Below are 14,308 nucleotides of genomic sequence, written 5' to 3'. Positions count from 1 at the left end.
TGAGATACTCGCTCTGGTGCTGTTATTTAATGCTGCAATAGTGAAATGGTCTGGCTGAGATTAGATTAAGCAGCTGACTCCCAGTCCTCCAGGTTCAAGGCTCAGAAATTAGTAAATCAACATTGTTAGCTCTGCAGAACACTTTGAACATATGTCTGGCCGGGGTGTTGGGGGAGCGAACTATCCTCTCTCTTTAGGTCCCTGTGATGTCCAAGCCCTGAGGAAAAGACATGACATCTCTAATTTTTTTAAAACCTCTAATACCAGTTGTCATTTGAAGAATTTAAGAAACATTATTTGTTCAGAACAGTGTGATATCCTGTATCCCGTACAATGAGATAGAATTAAGTGACGTGGTGGTGAGCCAAGCCGAGGAGAGTGGGGAAGCTGGGGCCCATGACCCAGTAGACTGTGTAATCCTGTGCCAGTTTGTGCTGGGACATTTTAGGCTGTCTGTTTCTACACACGTGTACAAATGTCCCTTCAACTTGTGGCCAGAGGAAACCCAGCACCAAGAAAATAGCTCTCCCCTCAGGCTGGGTTTCTCTGTTTTCAGTTGTGTGTGTGTGTGTGTGTGATTTTTACATTTAATTTATTGGGGTGACATTGGTTAATAAAATTGTACAGGTTTCAGGCATACAATTCTACAATATATCATCTGCATATTGTATTGTGTGTTTACCACCCCAAGTCAAGTCTCCTCCCATCACCATTTAGCCTCCCTTTATCTTCTGTTTCCCCCAAACCCCTTTCCCTCTGGCAATCACCATACTATGGTCTATGCCCATGAATCTTTTTCTTTTTCTGTGACTGGCAGAGATTGTACTTTTGTCATTGGTGTCTTATGAATGTGTATCGCTTGATTTCATCTGTTCTCATCTTCATCAGATACCTGCGCCACTCCCACAGGACTAATCCCAAGTGAGTCAGCCCCAGCCACTGGGCTCACCGAGGGGACCCACTGTGCAGGAGTATAGGCTTAAACCATGGGCTTAGGGATCAAAGGGACCTGAGTTCAAGTCCTGATTCTACTGCTATTATAGATGTGACCATGAGTGAGTTGCTTCATCCCTCTAAGCCTCTGTTTTCGGATCTGTAAAATAGGAAAAATAGTAATACGTACATCCTTCTGCTATAGTGAGGATCAGTTGAGAAAAATTAAAAGAACTAATTTCACATAAAGTGCTTAGTGTATTGCCTTAACACACAGTAGGTGCTCAATAAACACTAGCTCTCTTCTTACTTTACCTCCTTAGCAAACATCTCTATTCTCTACTTGAGTGTTCTCCTGTTCTATCAGTGGTCAGCATGATGCCATGGGAGTCTGCCTGGTTGTATTTCTCACATAGCTGTGTCTTCACGTGTTGGCCTGGCTGGCTCTCGGGTCTCAGCTGCATAGTCTCTTCCATATGCCCTGGCTTTGGAGACCTGTGCACAATGCATCCTTATTGTCCAGGGCGAAACCTCCCCGGTCACTCTGCATTGACAGCCACTGTGCAGCCAAGCACCGGAGCCCCAGCAGATCAGCCCCTGGGACTTGCTGTCTGTCTGCATCAGCCCCGAGCTAGTCTCTAGCAACCACACTGCACATGCTGATGCCTCAGAGAGCTGGGCCAGGCCGACATCCTCATCTCTGGATTCTGGGATCCCATGTTCGACAGGCACCTCCCTCCCTCCGTGTCACATCTGATTTTCCCTTATGGTGGAAGCTGGGCCTGAGGAGTGAGTGTAGTTTGTGGACAGCTGTCCCGACCGTGGCAGTGTTGGGAGGAGGCACAGAAAGAGACAGAGTAAGGTGTCCACGTCTTTTCTTGTGCGATTTATGGTCACCATTTCTGTTTAAGGTATTATCTACTAGAAAAAAAGTGTAATTCATTCTGTATATTCTTTAAAAGACGATTTACCATCTGGCTTTCACCATTTGAAATGGGACTTAAAAAATGTCTATATCATCTATATCTGAGTCATTTTGTTCTCAGGATTTTCGTAACTCTTGATTAATTTTCTTCCTTCCTTTTTCCCTTTCCTCCCTTTGTCTTCCTCCCTCCCTCCCTCCCTCCCTTCTTTCCTTCCTTCCCCTCATTAATTTATTCATTCATTAAGCCAGGTGAGGGAGTCAGCCCTCTAAATGATAACAGAAGGCGAGACTGTTATCAGCGTGCTGTGCATGGCATGTAGTGGAAGCATGAGGATGGTGGTCCTCAAATCTACTATGTGATTTTGAATAATTTCTGTGATCTGCAAGTTGCAGGCTGGTAGTGTTTGATTTACTGTCATGTTTTGTGTCTGCCTTTGTACTGCTTTTTCTCTCCTCACATTCTGTGTTTATGTCAATCCTCGTTTTCCTGGGGAAGATTGCACTGGAAGTTCGAGGAGGGGTTTAGAAGGTGGGGTCCTAGAGGAAATGAATAGGAAGACTTGAAAATAGGCCCTATCCGCTGCTCTGATGATGCCTTATGACTTAACTCTGATGACTCTGTACATGGCCGATCCGGGAAACATAAGTTAGAAATTAACTTTGTTTTTTATATATCAGAGGATAGTCTCAAGGTAAGGAGGCCTGAGTCGGGGTGGTCTAGTTGAAAAGGCACTGGCACTGGGTTAAAAACAAAACAAAACTTGTATTCATATGCAGCCTCTAGCGTTTTTAGACTTTGTTTTCTTATCTGTACCTTAGGGATAATACCCCCCAGGTATTACAGTACTCCCACTATTATAGGATGATTGTGAAAATTAAGTGAGATAATGTCTGGAAAGACCTTAGCACAGTGTCTGGCATAGTGGTAAGTACCCAGTAAATCCTGCTCCCTTCTCTCCCCGGCCCCACCTCCTCCCAGTTGGCCAGTTGTCTCTAACACAGTAGCAGTGGGACTGTAAATACTTTCTCGATTATGTAATTGCTCTCCACCAATCTGTTCTTTGATCATCATTCTGCTCTCCCTCCAGATCTATCCCTAAACTCAATTACAACTCTCCCTTTGGTATAATCTCCCTCTCTGCAGAGAAGAGTAAAACCTGATGTTTAGAAAATCATTTTTCCATAGAAGAACTTAATACCCTACAATGTTTTTATGAATCTGTTTTCCAACAGGATTTATGGTCGACACAAAAATGAATGTATTTACATTTGGAGCTCATTTTTCATGATACTCTTGACAGTAATGTTTTCCCTGATTTGGGGGAAGCCCTGTGATTTCTGTGGGCAGAGGATGCATCCTGTTGATTTGTCTACTGGATGCCAAGCTTATAATTTTTTAGATTCAGTTCAAAAATTTCTGGAGCTCAGTTTCCCAAAATACAAGTCTTCAACCCACTGAAAGGTATTATTCTCCTTCTCTCTCTCCCACTTTTTTCAAGTTAGTGATTATGTTCAGACCCAGCCGTTCAAGACTTTTGTCATTCCCGTGGCTATTGATCTGGATATTCCAGTGTTATTCGGCTTCTGAATGTTTTTGAGTCTTATTGCCTATCTCCATCAGCCTACGGAATGTCCTTCTTTGCATTGGTCCCAGCTCTCACCTTTATTGTCCAAAACATTTACTCAACCAACTGTCTATAGGACATACTCATGTCACTTTGTTTCTTTGAAAATTGGACAGTTTTAGGTGGAATTTGAAGGTACTAATGTGGACCTCTAAGTATAGGGACCAAATACAGAAACTGTTAGATTATATTATATGTGAGAGTTTCACCAAAAAAAAAAAGAAATTATTCCAAAGTTACATGCACCCTATGTTCTTTGCAGCATTTTTCATGGTGGCCAAGACATGGAAACAACCAAAGTGTATCTCAATATGATTGGGTAAAGAAGATGTGGTACATATACAATGGAATACTCAGCCCTAAGAAAAGAGGAAATACTGTCATTGCGACAACATGTTCACATCTTGAGAATCTCATGCTAAGTGAAATAAGTTAGACAGAAAAAGTCAAGACCCATATGATTTCACTCATATGTGGGATATAAAACTAAAAGTTAACAAATGAATAAACAAGACAAACAAAGAAATACATAGACACAGAGAACAGTATGATGGTTACTAGAGAGAAGGGGATAGTAAAGGATAAAGGTAGTCAAACATATGATGACAGAAGATTTGTACAATGCAGCATACAAATGATGTATCATAGAATTGTACACTTACTAGTAAAACCTATATAATTTCATTAACCAATGTTATCCCAATAAAGTTAATTTAAAAAAATAGAGTTTGCATAGGATTGGTCAGATCTTTCCATGCACTTTATCTCTTGGGAAGACAGCAGCCCATCGGAGATGAAGAGAATGAAGTAGGCATCAGACAGTATCTCGGGTTAGAATCCCAGCTCTGCCATTTACTAGTTGTATGGTATTGGACAAGTGACTTAATTTCTGTACCTCTCAGTTTCATATTTGTAAATGGGGAAGGCCATAGCATTTGCTTTGCAGAATTGAATGAGGTCCTGTTTCTAAAACTATATGAGATACTGTCTGGGAACATCTTAGTAGAGTGTCTGGTACAGTACCGAGTGCCCAGTAAATCTTGGTGCCCTCTCTCCTAGCTTGTGCTGAGTGTTGGCCATCTCTGAATTGGCACTGGTGATGCTGTAAGTGCTTTTACCACCATGGCATTGCTCTCCTCCAGTTCTTTTATTCACTGCCTTTCTGTCCAATCTCAGTTCTATTCTTGAACCCAATTCAGTCTCTCTTTCTGTGGTGTAACTTCATTTTCCATCCAGAGCAATAATAACTTGATTTTTTTTAAATCAGTTTTCTTTGGATGAATTCAGAGTGCTTACAGTAATGATAATGGTGATGGACATGATGCTAAGAATATTGTGGGAATTTCTTCTTCTCTTTATCTTCTAGAAAGTGTGTGACTGTCTTCTTCAGCCCCAAAGACAGTTCCTGGACCAGAAATAATTACTGAATGATTGAGTCTGATATTTTGAGTACCTTTGATTGTGCCATTTTTATCATTCAGATTTCTGCACAGTCAAAATGAATATTTTTTGATTTATATGTTCACTTCTATTACAGAATTATAGATTGTTCTTTTACAGAAGATAAGTAATAAATGTATGCTTGTACATCCAAAGATAGATGAGGATGATGTTTTTAATAAGAATTAATGTGGTAATTAAATATAAATAAGCTAGAACAGGACAGGAAATAATGCTCTTGAAATGTTATTATCTACACGGGGCGGGGGGCGGGGTGGGGGAGGATCTAGTAGGTTGATTTTAAGATTTGAGGACAGGGGTCCTGGGGAAAATTCTGAGAATGGAGACATCCCATTCCTCCCCGCATTAAGCACATAGCTCTGCGTGGGTCCGGTTTCATTCCAGAGGTGGCTCTGAACACACGCCTGTAGGCTCGGCCCCAGGAGGGCAGCAGATGAACTTGGGGAGTCTTGCTGAGACAACAATCCCTGAGGTCTGAAGTGAATTTTTACAAGCTCCCATAAATACTTTAACCGACTACTTAAAACTACTCCCTTACCGTAACAACTTTTATAAATAAGATGGGCATATGACCTGGAAAAGCAAAAGCTTCATAAGGTCAGATATTCCATTACGTTGGCCATATAAGGTTCATCAATTTTGAAGCATTGAAATTATCTGTAGAATACTTGTCTCACACTTTCCATAATTGAGGAATGAAAATGTTTGACATAAACAGCACTTCTGGAAGGCCAAACACTTCTCTTGAGAAAATTCTAGTCCCATGTCCTGATGGGTAGGGCTCAGTATTTGCAGAATCATCAATTATGATTTTCCAGATCTAACAGGGATTCAAAGATTCCAGTCTATCTCCATGTGCCCCACCTACCCAAGCCCAGCCTGATTTTCAGGCTTTACTCTCCCTTAGGCAAATGTAACTGATTTAATGTAAAAATATCCTCTGCCCAAAGTTCTTTTTATAAATCCAATCTATATCTGTCTAGTTGCAGATTAAAACGTTTCTATTAGGTGTGCTAATCCATTTATCAACAGATTTGTACAGGGCTCTCTGATTTAGCAGGAACTGTGTATGGAAACTAAAAGCAGAAAGTACATTATTCATGATTAATGGCCAAATGGGTGGAGCAGAAAATAACATATTTGACGTACAGGGGGAGGAGAGAGTAAGGAAGGAGGGATTGGAACTGGGTCTTAAAAGCTAGTTGGGATATAAGTAAGTCAAGAGAAAAAGGAAGGACAAATGGTATGGGGTAAATGGTGTGAGGAGAAGCCCAGAGAGGGCAAGGAAATGAAACGACCAATTTACCTAGAGATGAGGCTTTGGGAAGGGGCCTGGTTGGAGGGACAGATTAGAGTGAGTCTGCGTAGGACTTGGAATGGCATACTACAGAGGATGACTATGCTGTATATCAGTGGGTACAGGAAAATGTTTATTCTTTATCTAAAAAAAAGAAATACATTTTACTAATATTTAGCATATGTATTGACAATATTGTATGCATGGCATTTATATATAAACTAGAGGCCCAATGCACGAAATTCATGCAAGATTAGACCTTCCCCTGGCTGCTGGCACCAGCTTCCCTCTGGCACCCGGGCCCCGGGCTTCCCTCGCAGCCCAACTTCAAGGACATCCGTTCTAATTAGCATATTCTGCTTTTATTATTATAGATATACATATGTGATGATGCATGTGCAAAACTGTTTTACTGATAGGGATTCATGTTATAAAAGTTTAGAGACAGACTGTAGACGATCAGGAATGATTGAAGACTTTCATGCAGCCAGTGACATATTCAAAGCAGTATTTTAAGAGAATGAATCTGGCAACAGTTATACAGAGAGGGTGGAGGAAGCAGGTTAGTGTCGATTGCAGCAACTTAAAGGGAACAGAAAGGAGGAGAGAGCACCGGAGACACTGTGATGACCGTATCCTTTTCAGGGTGAGACGGTTCCTGCGCAAGAGCACCCAGCAGTTGCTTTGGAGCTGAGAATGAAGCAATGCCCAGGAAGATGAGTGTTTTCATTCAAAACTGATCGCAAAAATGTATTGACATCGCCAAAGGGGTCATGGTCTAAACCCTAAACTTAAGTGGAGCCTAGAATGAAAATTATGAGTAATTATTGGTTAAAAACAAGTTTAGATAACTTCATAACTAATTTTCTATACACAAGGAAAATCTTTAAAAATGCAGATAACATCCTTTCTACCATCGCCCTAAAAAGGAGCCCTTGAAAGAGGTAACAGAGCAGCATCATGCCGCTCCTGCATTACAACGCAACTTAGGCTCTACTAGTACCGCTGCTGTTTGGTTGTTGAGAAGAGATCTCAGAAATGTTCTCATCTCAGTTGCTTGCTGGAGATGTATTACTTTCTGGTAATCCCCGATTCAAGTACAAACACATTCGTTCTTCCTCACACAGCGTGATCTTCACAAGAAATAAAATGTGAAGAATCATATTGTTGAGTGTAAATTTGTAAGAGAAGTCTTGGTACCTATATTTGATTTGCCAGCATTTTCTTAAAAATTGTACTGTTAAACTCTCCCCATTTGATGTTTTTGCAATGTAGAACTCTTAACAGAAGTGTGATTCAGAGTTTAAATCACTCATTAACCAGGCTTCTCAGTTTCACCTTGCAGATAAAACACAGCTAAATAATCGTAGGGACGAAGAAATGCCATGTTTTAAAATGCCAACTAGATCAGGCTTCTGACCCATACGTGATACTAACTTTATCTTCAGAATGTATTGATGAAAGGTCCCTACTATCAGGAAATTTAAATAAGGGAAACAAATGCACATATTTTAACTTTAATCAGACACTAGATATAAACTTAACATTTGTCTCATTCAACTAAAAAAGGCTAAAGATTGAGTGTGCCTGTGTATAATTATTTTAGCTGAATATGAGTAGAACGTAGTATAGAGAAATAGATATAGCATATTGCACACATCAAAACAATGGCGCTAAGATGAAAAGTTTGACATATAAGTAGAAGCTAATATTTTCATACATAGTTGGTGGGAATACAAATTGACCTTTCTTTAGGGAATAAGTGATATGTTTTAAGAGCCTCAAAAATGTTTATACTGTTTAGATTCAGTATTTCTACTTTTAAGAACCTGTTCTAAGGATAAAAATCTTAAAAGTTTGATAGTAGCTAAACAAAATTAATCATTTTCTTAAAAATTATTGATTATAGTAGGTAAAGGCCATATATGCCACGATTTTAAGTGGAAAAAGTGGTATAAAACTATATATATAAAATGTCACTGTTAGCATGTATGTATATGAATGCATTCATTCAAAAATTATAAGGCAATATAACAATATACCAATAGGTTATTTTTGCTTTTTAATTTTTTATTATTTTTCTCATTTTCAATTTATTTTATGTATTATTATTTTGTTGTTGTTACTCCTCACCAGAGAATATTTTTTTCCATTGATTTTTAGAGAGAGTAGAAGGGAGGAAGGAAGGGAGGGAGGGAGGGAGAGACATTGATGTGAGACAGACACACTGATTGGTTGCCTCTTGCACGCATCCCGATCAGGGCTGGTGTCAAACCTGCAACACAGGTACATGCCCTGACTGGGGATCAAACCCGAGACCCTTAGGTGTGTGGGCTAGCACTCGAACCTCTGCACAACACTGTCCAGGGCTTAGTTTTCCATTTAAATTTGAAAGAAGAATATATATTGTTCTTATAATCAGAAAAAATATCGAAGTAAAAACAAAGAGAACTGCCAGAGTGTAAAATGCAAATATCTATAATTTAATATAATTAGCTGATGGAAGGATTTCTATGAGCATAATATATATATTTATTTAATGATGATCATCAAGAGCTCTTGATGTACTAAATTTTGACTAGACCTATCTGTGCTACAGAAGTAGGTAAATGTAATAGCAACCGAAGCACATGTAGACATTAAAGCGAGTATCTAGGCTATTGGGGTGTTCTCACCTGTGTAATTTGGGCTTTAGTTTTACATAAAGAGCATATCCTAGAAACTTTATAAACTCTGGAAGCACAACTCTGCTTTAGATAAAATGAAAAGGCCACAGATTTTATGTATACTTACATAAATATAGTCAGTCAGCCAGGATTATTAAAAAGAGAAATGAGTAAGTCTCAGAAAATTAATAGTCCAGGGGGGAGATCAACATTTAAGTGTGTTTGAAAGTGAAAATAAGAGGTATGTTTGAAGTTGCAGAGGAACACTGAGAAATGGGTAACCAACTTCACCCTAGAGGTGGGGGAACCTTCCCAGGGAACGTAAAGTTAGAGATGGGCTTTGTTGAATGAATAGGAGTTTCCCAGATGGAAACAGGAAGGGTCATTCTAGATAGGAAAGGAGCATGTACAAAGAACCAAGCATCTGAGATAGCCTCGCATGTTCAGGGACCAGTAGGAAACCGGATGTGGCTGGAATGTTGGATGAGAGGCAGCAGCAGGATATGAGAGTGGAAGCTGGGCTAGGGCCAGAAATGGCCCTCACATACTGGTAGTTACAGTGCCTCCACTTCAGCAATGATTCATTGTGATTTTCCTGGCTAATAGGATCCTAATCATTATAATGAGGTAGGATTCTATATTCTGCTCCCTTTGAATTATGCAAATGATAACTGTTATGACCTGTTCCACAAAATAGGCTCTAAACATGATCATATCTCTTTAATTACTTTACAGTTCATCATCCCAGCCTTCCAGGCCTTATTGGCAAATAGTACATTATCTCCTCTTGAGACCCTCCCACTGCCTCTGGGTCCATGAACCCAGAGGCTTTCCTCAGGCGAATAGCTAGTCCCCCTCCCGACACCTGCAGCAGGAAATGCAGGTGACTGCCGTCCTCTCTGGCTGCTGCATGGCATTGTTTGCACCCCCACATCACAGTGGTGCCCATTTAGGGCAGCAAGGTTACATCGCTTACTTCCTGTCCTCAGCTTTTCTTCCCTAAATCATGGCCTCTGCGCCAGAACTGCTGGACCTGGAGGGGCTTATAGCGATGGCCACACGCTCGGCTGAAATGAGCCCTTCCCCAGGAACCTGAGGCCACTGTGTTGAGCCCAGGTCACCAGCCCAGACTCCTCCCTTCCCCAGTGGTTTCCAGGACCTTCCCTGTGCAGGGCCTTAGTGATTGTCATCCTGACCTAACAGTTCTCTCAGTCCCAGCCCTCAGTCCCAGAAAGCAGGGTGGAGGACACTGGGTCTTTCCTCCCAGAAGGCCCTGGGCTCCTTTTACAAGCTGATTGGCCTCCTGCCCAGAGTCCAGGTTGTTCCTCCAGATGCTCAAGAGATAGCCGCTTGGGAGATGGAGTTTTTAAAAAGTTTGTTGCCCTGCCCAGTGCCTCCCAAAAGCGCCTAATTGCTTTATGTCTACATAACTAAGTGATTTTCTGTTCTTGCCTTAGTTGCAATCTACTTCAGTAAAATAAAATCTTTATCTAATTGTGCCCCTATTTAAAAACGAACAAACAATGGCCATGTGCTTATATAGTAAATAGCAAATTATGTAACTTGCCTAAGGTGGAAATAGGTCTCGACCCCCAAACCCATATATTTAACCACTATGCTTTTGCCTCTTCTCATTCAATTTATATGCTAATATGTCATTATTTATTCTATCACTCAGATACCACATTTACATTAGTGAAGTTTATTGTGGGAATAGAAATCTCTAAGTGTAGGCATTCCCCTCTGAGCTACTGATAAATGAGAGCTGGACATGGAGTGTATTCATGAACGAGTTCATTTAAATGGAAAGTGAGTCATTTACGGTAGGAGAAAGTTATGTTTTCTCTACAAAGTTAAGTCACAGAAGGGAGAACAGTACACGTACATAGTTCTGAAGGGATTGAAACTGAGCAGTTTATGAGTATTTGGGTTGATGCACATTAACCAATAGTGTTCTTTAGAATTCAAGATTTGGGAGAGCTATCTTCAAGGCTGGATTAATCTGAGTTGATTTTATTTTGCCCCACTCTTGGTGCAAGTGTAAGACAGTCAAATTGCCTTTTCAATTGAAGAGTTTAAGGGAAGTCACCTCTCAGCCTTGTCATCTTTAAGTTTGATAGTAATGAAAAATAAAGTTCAACTGGGTTGTTCTCACCTTTTCTCATAGGCACTATTTTCCCAATAGCATTATTACTCTCCTCAATAAAATGAAAGTGAAATGCGTTTATGTCAATATTTCATAAACAAGGCAAAACTCTGACACATTATTAGTGGTGTGTGTTCTTTAGAGGAAAATCATGATGTTGTAAAATGTTTGTTGTCCCATTCAGAGTTCTTAAGAGAAATTCCAGAAGGTCAAAGATCTCTGGGAAGTTTGTATGCATGATGAGGGAACTGATCACCTGCCTTCTGACAAAACCTCAGTGAGACCTGCCTCTAGCCAGCTAAGGCCAGGGTCTTCCCTCTCACCTCCAATTCTAAAACTTTGTTTCATGCGCTTGCCTTGGGCCGGTGCTGTAGGCCACGGAGCCAGGGCCAGAGTTTGAGCCACGATGACTCCTGAGCTGGGTCGTTTACCGCAGTTCTACTACCAAATACAGTTCGCACAATTGACTTCATATCACATTGTGTTGCTATTGTTATTTTTGCTTTATTATTGTTATTTTATATACTTAAAATTGTTAGCTTTTAAATCTTGTTTGGATTTGAGATACACAATATGTTAATTAAAAACCGTCAATATAGATAGCTTTATAGCTATAGCTTTTTTGTCCAGTTTTCAGATTTATTAAGCTTTTTTTACTTTATCTAGAAACTAAGAATTCTAATCAGCCCTCATTTTAAAGTGAGGAAGCTGTTTCTGTTTATTTTGGATTGGGATATGCTCTATGTTGGGATGAAGGAGCATTCCATACTGAAAGATGTTATGTGTTTTTCTACAAGTTAGATAAAATTTATATATTTTTTCTTGGCTGGGAACACATTCTGTTTAAACAAAGGTGTTCTGTGGCGCCTAAGGAATAAATATACTTCTTGTGGGACTAAGATTGTCCTGGTCATTATTGGCACCGACTGAAAGCGTGTGGAGTGATGTAGAGAGAAGCTAACAATTCTTGAACACCTACCATGTGCCAGAGACTGTTTTTGGTATGTACTTGCCTTATTTTGTTTTCTGAACCATCCCATAAGGCAGTTACTGTTTTCCTTGTATAGATGAGGAAACTGAGGCTCAGGGAGATTAGGTAACTAATTTAAAGTCACAGAGCCAGGGGTGGCACAGCAGGGAGTCAATCAATGCTTGTTCAGATTCCAAGGCCAATCCCTTTCGGTGACCCTCACCGCCCATGTGTGGACTAAGGCGGCCTGGGGGCCCAAGCCCCATATTAGCGGCAGGGTCTAGGCATTAATGAAGTCCCAGGTATTCCTTTTAGTTTTAGGGACAAGGAGAATGTTGACGTGGAGAGAGATTTGGGGGCCTACTCAGGCTTTTGCTTAGCCACTGATTTCCTAACCGACTCTTGAATGTGGAGTCGGTGCTGGTGTGCCTGCTGATGGGTCCTGAGCTTCTCAAGGGCTTGAAGGTGGCGCCTTCAGGTGGTCTTTCCAGGGCCAGCCATGCACCCACAGCCTCGCTATTGTTCGGGAGCTTTAGCATTCCTTGCTTCAAATGGGCGACTTCTTTATCATTTTAGTGGAACATCATTGGTCATCTGGCTGATTTGAAGTGTGAAGGGGACTAATTCTGTATGATATGCTTTTCAAGTGGAACACCAAATCTTTAGGGATATTCATGGCATTTTCTTTTAAAAAATAATTTTTTTAAACCTGAGCTAGCTGCCTCTTGGTCTTTATTTAGAGCAGTGGTCACCAACCTTTTGGACCTCACGGACCACCAGTGGTCCACGGACCACCAGTTGGCGACGGCTGATTTAGAGAATTTCACCATTTTAATGACTTGGTAACTGTTTTGCTGATAGGCACAGAGATATGTAAAGAGAAGGTACATTTCCCCCCTTTTTAAAGATCTGGAAAATGTTCAGAATTTTCATTTACTGCACATTATTCTGCCCAATATTTTTCTATGTTGCAAGCCAAGTGTCATTTGATTTAAATTGACATTAAACACACTTCTTTTAGACAAACCAATTATGATCTTTAGATACACTGATTAGATTTCTTCCTCCAACAGTTTAAGGTTGCGCCGTGAAAGTGGTAAGCAGGTGGTTTGACTGGAGCAGGCAGTGGGCAACTTAGGGTTCTTTTTCAGCAGGCATTTGAATGCCTTTGGCAGACGTCCTCTCTGAGTATTTAGATTCCCCTTCTCCCTGTGGGTAAAAGTGTGTGCTCTGTGCTTGGATATCCATTATGTAGATTTATAATTCATTTATCAAATGTCTATTACATGCCAGGCACAGGATAGTCTTACATACACACTCATCTCATTTAATCCTCACAGCCACCCTGTGAAATCATGATGGCATAGGCCTAGAATATTCTCTCCTCTTTTCAGACTAGGAAACAGAAGTTCGGCTAGATCAGTTTCCAGTGGTGACACGACAGGTGCCTAACAATAGCAGAGCTCACTGCCTGCCTTTTGTAACCATAAGCTTGCCGGGGAGTGAACTAGCGGAGGAGTTTTAGGAGATGCGGCTGGAAACGTGGTGGAGGGCTTTGAAATTTATTCTAAGTTGGACGCCAAGTTTTGGATTCATTTCTTCATTCACCAACTATCAATGGGGCACCTAATGTGTGCCCAGCACTCTAGGCACTGGGGGCATCACAGCGAATCAGAAAACATAAACCCCTGCCTCCTAGAAGCTTACAGTCTGGCTACTGGGGTTTTTTGAACAGAGAAAGGAGGTGATCTGGTTTAAGTTTAAAGAGGCCCTCCTGGCTGCAGTGTGGAGCGTCACCTGCAGAGAGGCGAGGACGTGGCAGGGGGGCCAGTTAGGAGCGACTACAATCCAGGCGAAAGAGGGTGGTGCTCGGACCAGAGACCTGGCAGAGTGGGGAGTTGGGTTCTAGGTAGACTTAGAAGAAAATGCCAGTGGGATTTGCTGAGCAACTGGGTGTGGAAACGGCTTGCCCAGGCTTTCATTGGAACTCCGGTCAGCCTGCGTCCTAAACCTGTGCTTTTCTAATTATGTTAAAATTCTCAGGTGTAAAGTGGCTTTACCACGATATTCAATTTGGTGACAAATGTAGCTCCTTTTCCGCTCCTTCGCCCTAGGCTTGTAACAGGAGAGCATTGTTGGTGCTGGAGGAGGCAGGGCAGCGCTCTGTTCCTGGGAGCACTTATCACCCGGCTGCAGTCAGCAGCTGCGGCCTTGAAGGCCAGGCGCCCCGGGCAGCACTTGCATGGATGTACTTGGGATTTGCAGTGCGTCTAGCAGAGCCACTC

The 14,308-nt window shown here is 41.2% G+C and overlaps 1 protein-coding gene across 1 annotated transcript in view; it reads left to right on the top strand.

Moving 5' to 3' along the window:
• CPQ (carboxypeptidase Q) overlaps positions 1 to 14,308 on the top strand; it is a 274,252-nt gene that overhangs the window by 173,001 nt on the left and 86,943 nt on the right. The window lies entirely within an intron of this gene.

This window comes from Myotis davidii, unplaced genomic scaffold, assembly GCF_000327345.1.
Source record: "Myotis davidii unplaced genomic scaffold, ASM32734v1 scaffold390, whole genome shotgun sequence".
NCBI classification, from domain to species: Eukaryota; Metazoa; Chordata; class Mammalia; order Chiroptera; family Vespertilionidae; genus Myotis; species Myotis davidii.
Note: the sequence above shows the minus strand (reverse complement) of the source record. Positions and strands in the feature narration are given on the sequence as shown.